General features: G+C 39.8%; 1 pseudogene across 1 annotated transcript in view; it reads right to left on the bottom strand.

Moving 5' to 3' along the window:
- The window catches only part of LOC114220890 (actin, cytoplasmic 2 pseudogene), a 38757-nt pseudogene that overhangs the window by 20663 nt on the left and 3238 nt on the right, over nucleotides 1-14856 (bottom strand). Inside the window, exon 2 of the transcript XR_003611651.2 lies at nucleotides 7290-7425. The product of XR_003611651.2 is annotated as an actin, cytoplasmic 2 pseudogene (transcript). The remainder of the gene's footprint in view (nucleotides 1-7289; nucleotides 7426-14856) is intronic.

Raw genomic sequence — 14856 nt, 5'->3', positions numbered from 1 at the left:
GGGGTCTCCCTAAATCCCGCCCACACCATTGTAACAATCTCTTTATTAAACTTTCCCAATTTTCTCCTTCGGACATGCCATCTCTTTCCTGTTGGGACCCTGATATGGGTTGGTGTTGACTTTAAACCCATATATTACCAATGGGAGGTAAAGGCTGGAGCACAAATATGTAGTCAACTAATTATATAGTGATAGAGACCCAAATAACTCGGAATTTAATCTTTGGGGCTCTGAAAGAACAAATGTTAGGTATTACTTTCCTGAAAAATAAATGAATGAAGTAAAATAGAATGTTGAGTTAAAAAAGAACCTTAAAGAGTGTCAAGTCTCTAGACAATGCATAAAACTGAGGCAAGTAAGGTTCAGTGGCTCAACCACAGTCACAAAGTCCCTTAACTACAGAATTGAGAATAAATTTGGCTTTCTGGTTCCCAGTCCTCTGCTACTCTATTTCCCCTGGGCATATTATTTTGATTCCTTGAAGAAGAAAGCAACATGGGTGTCCTACAGTTCTCTTTTATCAAGCAAGAATTCTAAAAAGAGAGAAAGATGGAGGTAGGTGAGGTGATTTTAAAATATGCCCACAATTTCTTTGATAATTCTCCGTTCAAGAGGTGGAGCTAGATTCCTCTCCTCTTGAATGTAGACTGGATTTACTGACTTGCTTCTAACTAACAGAATATGGTGGAAGAGATGGTGTATCATTTCCAAGACTAGGTCATAAAAGGAAATGTGACTTCCTCCTTGCTCTCTCCCTTGGACACTTGCTCTGCGGGAAGGCCACTGCCCTATTGTGTGGCAACTCAAGCAACCCTATGGAGAGGAAGTAAGACTAACCGTCAATAGTCCTTTGAGTATACCATCTTGGAAGCAGATCTCCAGCCCCAGTCCAGCCTTCAGATGATTATAGCCCCTAGAAAACAGCTTGACTTCAATCCAGAGCCAGAACCACCCCTCTAATCTTTTCTTGAATTCCTAACCTAGAGAAACTATGAAGTAATAAATGTTTGTGGTTTTAAGCTGCTAAGCTTGAAGGTAAATTGTTACACAACAATAGCTGACTAATAAAGAAAGGAAGATGAAGGAAGGCAGAAAAAGAGAAAGAAGGGAGAAAGAGTAGTCAGAAAAAAATGCTGCTTGTAAAATATTCTTGCATAACACAGCCAAAAATTGTTCAGAGAACAACTAGATAAAGCACAAAACACAGAGGCTGATGAGTTGGGGAGTTGCCAAATCAACATATTTGGAGCATAGAATGTCATGGTTTCTGTATGGATTGAAAAAAAAAGTTTCATAATTTAAAAACTTGTAAAGTGCCACTCTGGTCAGATCACAGTCTATATAAGCCCAGTGTTCTATTTACGATGGTGGAACAAGATGTTGTGGGAGAATATGAGTACTCTTTATGGCACTGATCTCTGAAATCACAATAATGTATCCAACTAATGTCAATATATGTATGTACACAGAAAGACCTTTTTTTCAATATTTTTTTAATCGTCTTTTTTTTTTTTTCCTCTAAAACTGCCTCCAAGCTCTGAGAGTTGATCCTTCCATCTAAAATTCTTGTGACAATCTTTGCTGGAAGATCTGGAAGCCTAGAGGCTAAAGAAAACTCTGCTAATTCGGTGTTAATATTTGAGGAGGGAATGGCTATCGGAGACTAGTAAGGCCCCATAAAATACCCAAAGTTTCAGTCACTACCCATCTCAACAAAAGATTTAATCTCCTCGAAGATCAGTTATCTTGTCAATTCTATGGTTTGGGCCTTCCCAAAAGACACAAGTTCTCCTTTTTTTTTTGTCTTTGTTTTTTAGTAATCTCTATACCCAGTGTGGAGCTCAAACCCAGGACCCTGAGATCAAGAGTCACATGCTCTTCTGACTAAGCCAGCCAGGTGCCCCTACACAAGCTCTTGCTACATGTAAATGCCTCCCTATGAACCTCTCTTTCTGTGGCTTTATGTTACATCTAATACAGGATGAGGGGTCCTCTAACCTTCCTGCTGAAAGGCCCCTAATTGTTGCTTCTGATATATGGTGGATGTCACTCAACCTCAATGTGGATTATTTCTTTTATAATCCTTGATTCCTTTTCCATTCAGCTTTCATCTTCTCAGACTCAACAATGGACAAACATTAAAGGAAGAAAGCAAAAATAAAGATGTTCGAATATCATAAAAAGTAAAGCTAAACACTTGATGGTGAGCATAGCACAACGCTGAGTTGTCCAATCACTATGTTGTACACCTGTAACTAATGTAGCAATACGTCTCAGCTATACTTCAATGAAACAAAGGGAAGTTGAATTTTTTTGAACGGTGTTGTAGAAAAGCTAATAATTTGCTCCCAAACAAGCAAGGATGTGTGGTAAGAGAGTAGCAGTGCTTCATGCCTGGAATCAGAAGAGCAGGTGAGTAAGATGCCAAAGCTGGCATATGTGAGATTGGGGAGCGACATCAGATCATGATACAGAATGGCAAGTAGACGGCAGGCAGGCTGGGGCAGGGGATCTATGTGTGACACCAAGGAGGCAGTCCGCAGAGTGGCAATCAATCAAGGAGAAGAAGAAATCACTGAAATTAAAGAAGACATGAGCAAGCAAGTTTATGAAAGGTGAAGGAGGGTGTTGACTCCGGCAAGTTTCATCGAGAGACATCCTAACCTACGTAAGTCAGATAAAGGAGAAAATGGTCCACGGTTTGATAGACAGCTACATAGCTAGCTATATAGCTAAGTGAGAAAGTAAATGAGCAAGCACATAAATTTGTGTCAGTTAAAAGAAAAGAGGAAAAGAGGGTAATAAAGTTCACTGCATGCTGTTTGTTTTCCCCAGAGAAAGAGAAGTCTGTAATACCTTGTGAGTGACAGCTAGACCCCTAGATGATGACCATCCACGTGGTCTAGCTCCGAAAAGAAAACCTCTCATGATTACGCAAGTCTTCAGGGGCAAAACAGGACTCTTTCTTTCTTTTTTTTTTTTTTTAATTTTATTTATTTATTTTTTAAAGATTTTATTTATTTATTTGACATAGCGAGAGAGAGCACAAGCAGGAAGAGCAGCAGAGGGTGAAGGAGGCTCCCTGCTGAGCAAGGAGCCCGATGCGGGACTCGATCCCAGGACTCCGGGATCATGACCCGAGCCGAAGGCAGATGCTTAACCGACTGAGCCACCCAGGCGCCCCAAAACAGGACTCTTTCTAATGCTCTGGGGTTGCACGGCTTATTTTTCTAACGGAAGACTGGATTTTAAGTGGCACAGGCAAATGTCTGAGAGCTGGAAAGCATAATGAAGTTCAGGAGGGAAAAGAGAGTTCCTGGAACAGATCGCCCTACCACTGCATTTGCAAATAATTCCCCTACTGTTAAAATAAGCCTTTGGCAGATATATTTGGTCTGATTCTGGAGAAAAGGGAAATAATAAAATCCATGACACCCGTGCTTTGGACTCTCTCATTTAGGGAAGCTAGTAAAAGGATAGCAGTAATTGGAGGTACTCAACATTTTTGGATGCAGATTAAAATTTTTTTCATAATCTCATTGCGAAGGCTAGTAGTAGCAAGCAACCAGAATAACAGCTCCAGCCTAAAATTATGCTACAAAAAGAAGATGACAGACTTGACTTTCCAGTATGTTCAAATCAATAACAGAGTGACCAAAAAGGGTCTGAATAGTGCCTTTGTCTCAGGAGACAGCCGCCAATACAATGAAGCATAAATCTTTTAAAAATAGAGCCAGCATATGGGTTGCCTTCTAACTGTGTGAAATATATAAAAATGCTAGGAAAATGTGATTAGAATTCCAATACATTATGGATAAAGCTTGAAATAAGGCAAGAATATTCATGCATCCCTCTGCGATATGCATAACAATAGAAACTGAAAATAAACTGCATGGTAAAATGCTAATGAAACATTAATAAGCAAAAATTTCTGTCCATAATCAGTGAAAGTAGAGGGTTATTAGAGATGGAAATCTACTGTTTAGGGAAAAGTGAAGCTATATAAATAAAGAGGACAGAATTAGAAACGGTAGAGGCAATCTGTTTTGTGTATCAAAGGATCAAGAGAAAATAACATATAAAGTATGATCCCAAATTTCTTTTAAAAAATACCAGCTGTAGGGCGCCCGGGTGGCTCAGCTGGTTAAGCGACTGCCTTCGGCTCAGGTCATGATCCTGGAGTCCCGGGATCGAGTCCTGCATCGGGCTCCCTGCTCAGCAGGGAGTCTGCTTCTCCCTCTGACCTTCCTCCCTCTCATGCTTTCTCTCTACCATTCTCTCTCTCTCTCAATAAATAAAAATCTTAGAAAAAAAAAGAAAATATCCAAAAAATAAAAAATAAAAAATAAAAAATACCAACTCCTGGCTCTGGATATTGGGAATATGTGAAATTCTAATTTTTTCTTTAGGCTTTCTTGTTTTCCAAATAATCTCATGTCTTACTATTTAAAATATCATTTTTAAAAATTGTGATGCAGATTTAAGGCCATATATCACTGTGAGGATGACAAGAACAGTTGGATTCTGTTTTCATTTTGGTGATAAATACGTAGGTCTAGATTCAGTGTAAACAACAATAGAGTGATTGAGACAGAGAAGAGGAAAACATAAAAAGAATGAGAAAAGAAGAAATATCTTCATTAGAATTTTAAGAGTGATTCTTTAAAAGGTGAAAGGTGCAAGACAATACTTGGAAGAGATATTAAATAGAATATTCAACAGAGTTGATTTCCTATAGAGTTTAAGATTTTAACATGTATGTGCATTGTATAGCATGTTAAATGTTTCTTTTGAGAAATCCATAAAATCCTAGAACTCTAGACTTAAAGAGAACCTTAGAGATTATCTAGTATTAATTCCTTCATTTTATAGAAAAAACTGAGACCCAAAAAGGCAAAGTGACCCAAACCTAGTTAGAGTTTGGGAGTCGAACATAGGAATTCAGCATTTGGGGCTCCTTTTATCTGCTTTGACAGTAGTTTATGCTGCCTGTGAGGACTGCAGTCTTCCTCTTACAACTTCCAAAAAAGAGTAGGAACATTCATTAGGGTAGGCCATGACATGATAAATGCATATTTTAAAGGGATGTGTTCAACTTTCCAAAACTGGAAAGGATTAGATAACTCACCAGGAACTAAAAGAAAGAGAAATTGCTTCCAGACTGAAATGGAGAGAATGGGGGCTGGGGCCACGAGGGATGTCAATGAACTCAAATTTAGAATCTATGAGTAAGAGAGACCAACCAACCCAGTGAGACTGGTCTTGAATCAAGGAAGGTAATGGAGAAAATGGGGTTAGCACTCTATAAAAAATTGCTGGCTGATGAAAACAATGACATTCTAGGTGTTTGGGGTCTCTGTTGGCAGAAAGATGGTTAATCAGAAATAATTTTTTACGAAGAGCCAAAGAGCAAAGTGTTCTGAAAATCCTAAGTGGAAAACAGAAGGTTAATGGGATTCTTCTGTTCACAGAAATATCACTTAAATACAAAATAGGAAGTAGAGAGAGGGTAGAGCAATTAGGAGATGTGTGACAGAGGACACTGAACACAAGACCCAGAAATAGGTTGGATTTTCAAGGAATTATTTGACATGAAATAGTGCCTCCAAGCCTTAGGAAGAAAATCTTCTCTAAATGAGTTGAAATAAAAATGTACAACAACAACAAAAATGTATGACAAGTTGGGGATATTTAAATTCAGTTTTCTGTTATATTAACAATGAATAAATCTGAACCATAAAAATGAATAGAAACTCATCAAGATATAAATAATAATGAAAGAAGAAAAGATCGCCTCTCGATAAATATTACGATTGTGCAGGTTTCAAGTTTCCTCTCTTTTTATATCAGCCAGAAAAAGCGTTTTAAATTAAAAATATTTATGAGGTTTTGTGACTAAAGGATTGGCAGCCGAAAATTTAAAAAAAAAAAAGGAAGAAGAAGAAGAAGAAAAGAAAAAAAATAGACTGTCAAGTAGTTTCTTCCTGACTAGTGCTAACCTGCCTGTCCCACTTCCCAGGAGAATCAGAGCCTCCTGCAATTATATAGTCGAGCTGTCTGAGGAGGACCGCACAGGAGCCCTGCTCACGGCCAGAAGACGGGTTTCCAGGGAGGTGGTCCTAGGGAAGATGGCTACCATTTGCCAACTGCTGTCTCTGGGGCTTTGGCTCTGAGCCAGGGATCTGCATCATGTTATGAGCTGCTCTTGCCGTGGCAGCCCAGCGGCTAACATTCTCTGGCTCTGTTCAGTAGCAAAAGATGGCGTGTCTATACCCAAGGTACATACCCAGCAGTCAGCAGAGGAGGCTCACCTCCAAATTAACTAGGTCTCCTTGTCTATACTCTCTCAGACCCTCCTATATTTCTGCATAATTGTGCAATCTTGTTTTCTATCTATTTGCTTGTCAGTCTCTCCCCCGCCCCACCGCGCCCCCCCCCCCCCAAACCGGAATATAAAGACAGGAATGGTTTACTTGCATCCTAATTGTCCCTTTATGTAACTGTAACTCCTCGCCCGGTGTCTGTAGCACAGAAGTGCTACAAATAATGTGGACTTCGTGGATGAATTCCCTCTCAGAGAGCCACCCCCCGTGACTAAAGGAAACGTTCCTTAATCTACGTCACGCAGGTAACTTTCCATATTTTTCAATCCTGGAAAATGGTTGCATTTCAAATATCTTTCAAGGCTACTTCTTATTCATTTTGCTTAGTGTGACTCTCAGCATTAATATTTTTGATTCATTGGGATGTGCTCCAAAAATAGGAAATCAAATCTAAACACATAAATTGGCTCAGGAAGCAGCATCCTGAACATATTATTATTCTTATTGATGATGAAGTCTCTTGCCAATATCTTCCCATCCTCCCTGGATTATTGCACGCCAAAAAAGGCATGCTTCACAGAGCTCTTAGTTCTTTAAGTGGCAGCTTCTATTTAAATACATAGATAAGGCTTGTCAGGCTGAGCTGCTCTTAAAGAATGAACTACTACTGTAAAGTCATATTGCAGTAGAAACAATACTTTTGGTAGCTTTCCATGTTCCTTTAATCCTTTCTCATTTTCCAGAAACCTTGTGGATTGAAGGGCCTGGTTTAAAAGAAATTTCAATGAAAAAAAAATCAGGTACTAAGCAATGCTAGAAATGACATTATAACATTAACATCAGACATGCCAGCATACACGAGCAGCAAATGCATTTGGTATTCTAAGGACTGCGTGATCTACTTCGATCTAGTCTCTGAGATATCATGGGGAATACTATATGCTCAAATCTTTGTTCAATACTTACATTTTGTGGAGCTTATATGATTTGTAGCTTGTGTCCAACCTTTTCAGACAACGAGCTTATTCTATTAGATCCACGGTGAACAACACATTTCCTGAGAAAATAAAATCTTTCATAGTCTTGAAGTACCAAACAGTGCCTGGAAGAAATGATTTAACAAGATTTAACCTTAGGTGCCCTCAGTGAGTTACCATGATTCATTTCAGATGTTATCTTAATTTTCCCATCAGCAGGGTAATGTCTTAAAGGATGAGGTCCCTCGGCTCTACAAATATGTCTTTCCGATTGATACAGTTTATATATATCTTGCTGATTCTGTTTCTGCTACTAAATAGTTGGGAAACCTTGGGAATGTCATTTTTTATCTCCATCTGGCCTCGTTTTTCTCATTTACAGAAGGAAGGAGTTGAATAAAATCAATGGTTTAAAGTATTTGGCAACAACACCCTTTCTTCAAATAAAATATTTTGTCAAAGCCTGAGGTATGGAATAGAATATGGCTCCAGTTAACATAGCTTGAAAATCACTAATCTAAATCCTATCTTATGTCAATTTGACTGTGAAATATAATAATTCCCATTAATAGGTTCATGGTTCATATCAACAAGTAGTAGTCAGTGAATGTCTATAGGTGTCAGGTTCAAGAACTGTGCTGTACTCTGCAAGCCAGGCCATTACCCATTTTTGCCAACAGATGACTTTCCAGAGGCAGACCACAAAATCCCACAAATAAAATTAAAAGTTAATATAAGTACAAAATGATACACAAAACAGGGAGTGATTACTTCTGGCCAGGGGAATCAAAGAAGTGTTCATGAAAAGGTAGCAGCCTCTGACCCAGACGTAGGATTTTGACCTGGGGAAGATGAGTGTTTCCAAGTGGGGCAAACATAATAAGCGAAGGTTTGGAGGCAGGAAATTGAAAGACATGTTAAGAGAAAGGCAGTGTTTTGTTTGGTTGTGGTATTAATGGTATGATGGGGACTCTGAGTTAGGACTGGAAATCAGGTTGGAGTCAGATTATCAGAGTCCCTGAATTTCAAGGTAATGAGGTTTGCCTTTATTCTCTAGGAAACATAAGTCATTGGAGGTGGGTTTTTTTTCTTTTTTGTTTTTGTTTTTGGCAGAAAGTAACATAAATAGAAATGTAGCTAGAAAAGGTTTCTCAGAATAAGGTGTAACTACAAGTGGGAAAGACTGGAGACAAGAAGGTGAATTGGAAGACAACAGTCCAGTAAGAAGTGATGAAGCCTGGTACAGTGCTAGGGACGGAAATGTCTCACCCTAAAATTTGTATGTTGAAGCCCTAACCCCCATTGTGACAGCATCTGGAGATAGGGTTTTAAGGAGGTTACTAAGGTTAAATGAGGTCATAAGGGTGGGGTCCTAATCCCATCGGATTGGTGGTTTTATAAGAAAAAGGAGAGCAATCACTCTTTCCACGTGCACGGACTGAGGGAAGGCTATGTGAGACTCAGTGAGAAGGGGGCTGTCTAGAAATCAGGAAGAGAGTCCTCACCAGAACCTGACCATCCTGATCTGTCTTCCAGCCTTCAGAACTGTGAGAAAACAAACTGCTATTGTTCAAGTCACTCAGTCCATGGTAGTTTGTTATGGTGGCCTCAGTAGACTAAGACAGACAGTGACATTAGGAATGGCAGGGAGAGGACAAATGTCAGCAAGTCACCATGGAAATAGAATCAACAGGATTTGACAACGAACCCACAGAGGCAAAGGTCAGCAGTGGCTCTGGGTCTAAGTCAGTGACTAGAAGGTGTTATGATGCCATTTGCAGAGTCAGAGAACAGAGGGGGAAGAACAATTCTGAGGGAGAAGAGCTTAATTTTTGTTTCTGGTAAGTTTGGTGATTAAATTGGAGGTGGTTAAGAAAAATGACTGAACTAAAAATATAATTCATTTTGGAGTCATCTGTAGAAGGATACCACCAAGGATTGGTCGTGAGTGAATAAAAACATTCATGCACAAAAGGATCTACATGATCCCGAGTCTACCAAGAATGATAACTATCTCTATGTCTGCTGCCTAGGCCTGGCTTACATGTGATTTTTACAAATTCTAGAACTTGTGCTGTAAAAGAGAGTTGGGGATGTAGAAGATCTACCTTTGAAATGGTAAATAAAATGTAGTTTAAACACCCGAAGTATCCCCTTCTGCTTTTGATACGTGTGTAATTTGTTTCTGTTGGCAAGAAGACCAAACAGAATTTACAAGGCCATGCAGTTCAACAAACAAGATACTATGACCCTGAAGCAGGGTAAAGGGTCAACTGTTCTTCAAATAAAGTACACACTAGCTCTAAGAGGACTGAAAGCAAAAATGAAACATTCTATCCCATAGGGATGCTGATTAGCAAGAGAATTCTACACCTGGGAATCTTGGTTCTTGAACTTCACAAGTGACAATGGAGTAACTAACTTGGAGAGAGACAATAAGGAACAAAAAAAGAAAATAACTAAAGTAGAACAAGATTATTAAAAAACAAAAGAAAGTTTCACAAATATTGAACTAAGTGGGATAATAAATAGGATATTTAGCGAATAAATACCGTTAGGGTCCTTCTTGTAAAAAGTGGTCACCTGTCTTAAGCACAACCAATTTCTAAAATTCATAGAACTTGAAGATGCAGGCTTGGGATTTCCCACTACACAGGCCACTAAATAGGGACTAGAAAATCTTAGCCACATGGTCTCCTGAACCCAGAAATAAAGAGTGGCATGAAACATAGGGATTCCTTTAACTTAATACCTGCTATAGAAAATCATAGTCTTTAACAAATATGTGTATATCATTCCTGTTTCCCACAAGCAATGACTTTCAATTATTTAAGCTGTTTCTTTTGCTATTTAGTGACATATTTCTAAATTGTATATATATGTTACTATTTCTGGACTCTCCAATTTAGACATTTCTGTTGACTTCCTGTTACGGAATGTCAGGATTTAGCGCTCTTATTCTATGCTCCCACAACAGAGACACACAGACACACATTGTTCTCTTTCTCTTTTTCTGCCCAATTTGGTCAGACCACACTTTATGGTTGTATCAGTTCTCATTGTTTTCATTGTTATGACTCCATAAATCCTGCTCATGGCTGAACCTCCTAGTCTCTTTGATTTTATTTCCTTGCCTACTCAATCTTCTGTTTTCCCTGGAGTGGTTTTAGCTGCTTAGTTTTCTTTAAACGTCTGGTTTTCTCTGAAACTACTATTTATTCATTTCCCAAACTCTTTGCCAGAGGTGTTGTTTTTCTCAATATAATCAAACACATCAGATAATTGACCAGTGCCTTTCTTTTGCCTTGGCGATTTCCCTCTGCATGTCTTTGCTTTCCTGCTTCATTTGGACCTGGATCATCTCCAGACCTGTTAACGGCTGCTACCCCAGGTTCTTGTTCACGTCGATCCTAAGAATCCCCTTAGTCTTTTTTCTGCATGCATTGCCCTCCCGCACAACTTCTTTCTTTATTTTTCCCCTCCTTCTTTTTACTCAATAAATATTGAGTGCCCACTATGTTCCAGGCATTGTTCTCGGTGCTGTGGATAGAGCAGAACTAGTAATAAAGATGTCAGCGTTAGACATGCTGAGCCGGAGTTACCTTTTAAACAATTCAACGCAGTTGTACATAGAATTATGGAGTTCAGAGAATGGTTAGGGCTGGAAGCATACATTTGAGAATCATGCACATATAAATGGTATTTAAAGCCAGTGGACTTGATGAGGTCACCCAGGGAGTGAACGTGAAGAAAGGAGGTATCTGGGATACGTCAACATCTAGAGGCAGAAGGGAGGACAAAGCATATCCAGTAAAAAAGAATGAGATGTGTTTCAGGGAGGTAGGAGAACCAAGAAAAAGTGGTGAAGTGAAGAAAGCATTTCACATGGCTGCTTACTTCCTCAAGCCAGCATGGAAACTCCCTGCCCATCAGGGAAGCCCCAGTCCCTCTTTATGGGAGCTTCAGCTGATTACATGAAGCCTTGGACAAACTTCTTGATTGACTCAAAATCAACTGTTTTGGGGCCTTAAATCATCAGCAAAATCCCCTCACTCTTGCCAGATGTTATCGGCTAGAAGGAAGCAACTTGGGCAACTCACACTCAGGGAAGAGGATTCTACAGGGCTTGAATGACAGGGGGCAAGAGTCAGGGGTCACCTAGAGTCTGTTTGCCACTGAGAGTTTCAGTGGAAAGGGAAATATTGATGGCTCAGAAGAGAGGTGGCCATTGCAAAAGCTTATTTCCTTGCATCGGTCAGAGGGAACAGGATGGAGCACAAGTAGACAGAGCATAGCCATCTAAGTTATCAGGCAGAAGGTAGAGAATGTGAGTCCAGGAGGAAGTAGGCTGGTTGATGTGGTGGTGGTGGGGGTGGGGGGCTGCTGATGTTAGTTTCCATCCCTTGCTGGATCCTCCATGTTCTATTCCTCAGGTGATTTCGAAACTTATTCCAATTCTTGAGAAAGGGTAACAGGAGTCTGTATTCTCTAAAATCTGACATGTCTGAAAATATCCTTATTCTACCTTTAATTTGCTGGATACAGAATTCTGGGTTGGAAATAACTTTCCCTCAGCATTTTCAAGATATTGTTCCATTGTCTTCTAGCTTCCAGTGCTGCTACTAAGGAGTCTGATGATTGTCTGAGCTTTTACACTCTTCCATTTATCTATAACTGTTCTGAAATACTGAAATTTCAGTATCATTAGCCTGGAGAGGGTGTTTTTATTTATTGTTCTGTGGGGCTGTCCATGGGCCACTCCTGTCTAGAGATTCCTATCCTTCAATTCTGGGGAAAATTCCTGTATGATTTCTTTGACAATTTTCTCCAGTTATCCTTATTTTCTTTCTTGAACTCCTATTATTGGATATTGAGCTTTCTGAGTCAGTTCTCTAATTTTCTTATTTTTCTCTTTCATTTTCTAGATTTTTCTCTTTTGTTCTATTTTCTAAGTTTCCTCACCTTTAACTTGACCCATTTTATGTATTACATTTTTACTATCATAATTTTAATTTCTAGGAGTTCTTACTCCTTTCAGTTATAGGATATTGGATATAGAGCCAGACTGCCTGGGGCCCCATCCCAATACCATTTGCAAGCTGTGTGATCTTGGACAAATTACTTCATCTCTCTGTGTCTCCATTTATTCATGTGCAATGTAGTAATATACACATCATAGGGTTCTTGTGAACATTCAGTGAGTTAATAGATATGAAGTGCTTAGAATAGTAGCTGATAAATAAATGTTAACAATTACTATTGTGTTATTATTATATATCTGAGGATATTAAAGTGCTTTCAGAATTTTTCTTCTGCTCACTGCAGTCCTTACTTATCTGAGTTTATTTTTTTAGTTCATTTATTTTGGTCCCAGTCTCTCATACTAAAAATCTGATGATTCCTACCTGAATTCATGTTTATGAGGTGTGTGGTCGTGGTGGTGGGTATTGACTGGTGAACTTCAAAATGGGGTGAAAAGAAAGAGAGCTGGGCCCTCAAATGTCAGCATCTGTAAGTCTTGACTCCTGAGCTGGTCAGCTCCCTCAAGAGGAATCCTTGATTTCCTGCCTGGAAGGGTGTACATTTGGTTCTCAGAATTTGGGGAGTCTGGTGGGGAAAAGAGGTCACTGAACAGTAGCTCACTAAATTAGAATCAATCCCCTTCTCCTCACTGCCACATCTTATCCCCACAATCGGCTGTGCAAGTCTCAAGTCAGCCCCTCCACCTCCTGCTGGGAATGAAGGGGCACAGTTGCTTGCCTATGTAGGGCAGAGGAGGGCCAGGGGGTGGCCAGTGTTACCAGCTCCTTCTACAAACATTTCCTTAGTCCTTGTTCCTTATTGCTTTTCAGAGGCACCTGGCGTGTCCAGATTCTGTGCTTTTGCACTCTGTGGTACAAATGTGATCTCGCTTCTCACAGGTTTCCTCTCACTGAGCCCTCACCCAAGCTTAGGTTCCAGTATTCTCCAGTTTGCTTAGTTCCAAAATTTTAGTAGACAACTCTCATCTGCTTTTGTGTCTTTTCCTGTTCCCTTTTCTTTTTTTAAGTTTTATTTATTTATTTGAGAGAGCGAGTGAACACGAGCAGGGGGAGGGGCAGAGGGAGAGGGAGAAGCAGACTCCCCGCTCAGCAGGGAGCCTGACACGGGGCTCCATCCCAGGACCCCGAGATCATGACCTGAGCCGAAGGCAGATGCTTAACTAACTGAGCCAACCAGGTGCCCCCTTCCTGTTCCTTTTCTAAAAATTAAACAATTAAAAAAATTTTTAATTGTCATAAATTACATATAACAAAATTTACCATCTTAACCATTTTTTAGTCTGTAGTTCAGTCATGTTAAGTATACTCACATTCTTGCCCAACCAACCTCAGAAGTTTCTCATCTTGCAAAACTGAAACTCTTCACCCATTAAACAACTCCCCATTTCCTCCCCCCTCAGCTCCCGAAAGCCACCGTTCTACTTTCTGTTTCTATGACTCTGCTCTAAGTGCCTCATTTAAGTGGATTCATACAGTTTGTCTTTTTTGACTGGCTTATTTCACTTAGCATCATGTCCTCAAGGTTCATCCATGTTGTAGTATATGTCAGAATTCCCTTCTTTTTTAAGGCTAAATAATTTAAAATTTCTTATTATCATTTTTAATTTTTATTATAAGTCTCTTGTTCTTTTGTCCTTATGAGTTTATAATTTTGTTTTATCTTCCCCATGCCTTTAGCCATGGTTTCAGTGGAACTTCAGGAAGCAGAGATAAACTTGTGAGCCCGACATCCACCTTAAGAGGAAACCCATATTCTATTTATGAAATGTAGCATTTAAGGATATATTCTCTGTTGCTTTTGAGAACCTCTTTAGTGTACAAGACTCCTTAAAGGAGAACAGAATTATGAAGTTGCGTTTAGTCTTCATTTAGCCAGAGAAAAACTTATACTTTTATGATAAGCAGAAAAGTTACTTCAAGCAGTTGTCTTCTCAGTATAAGCTCCCCTCTGGGGAGTTGAGTGAAGTGGATCCCCATATGTGGTCCCCAGACCCGCAGAAGCATCACCTGGGAGTCTGACAGAAATGCAAATTCCCAGGCCCCACTTCTGACCTACTGCATCTGAAAAGCTGGGGGTACAAAGCTGTATCTAGACAGGAATCATTTCATTTAGTCTTAGTCCAAACGTTTCCAAGATTTCCGGCCAAGAGGTAGCCATCCTTCATAAGTCATGAAGGTGCCTATACCCCCGACAGTGCCCATGTTTGGGACTTTCCTGTTTGCTGAAGAGGTAGGTCTTGCACTAATAAATATGTATTTATTTATGCTACCCAACGCTTTACCCTGCATGCCACTGGCCACACTGACTGGATCAGGAGAGAAGCTCTCACACAAGGCCAGCCCATCCACTGGATGGTCAAGACCAAACTAACTGGATTTCCTTTCTTCAGGATATGAACTAGAGACACCAAAACCATAGCTGGTGCTGAACTGCTAAAGGTAGATAAAATGGAGAGAGAGGGCCACAGTGGGCTCTGTCTGAGCACAACCCCCCGTGTCCTTTCCATTTGTCTT

Source organism: Eumetopias jubatus, unplaced genomic scaffold (assembly GCF_037043125.1).
Source record: "Eumetopias jubatus isolate StellerSeaLion01/CBP00866 unplaced genomic scaffold, mEumJub1_p1.0 scaffold_14, whole genome shotgun sequence".
In the NCBI taxonomy this organism is placed as follows: Eukaryota; Metazoa; Chordata; class Mammalia; order Carnivora; family Otariidae; genus Eumetopias; species Eumetopias jubatus.
This window is presented reverse-complemented; position numbering and strand designations above follow the sequence as displayed.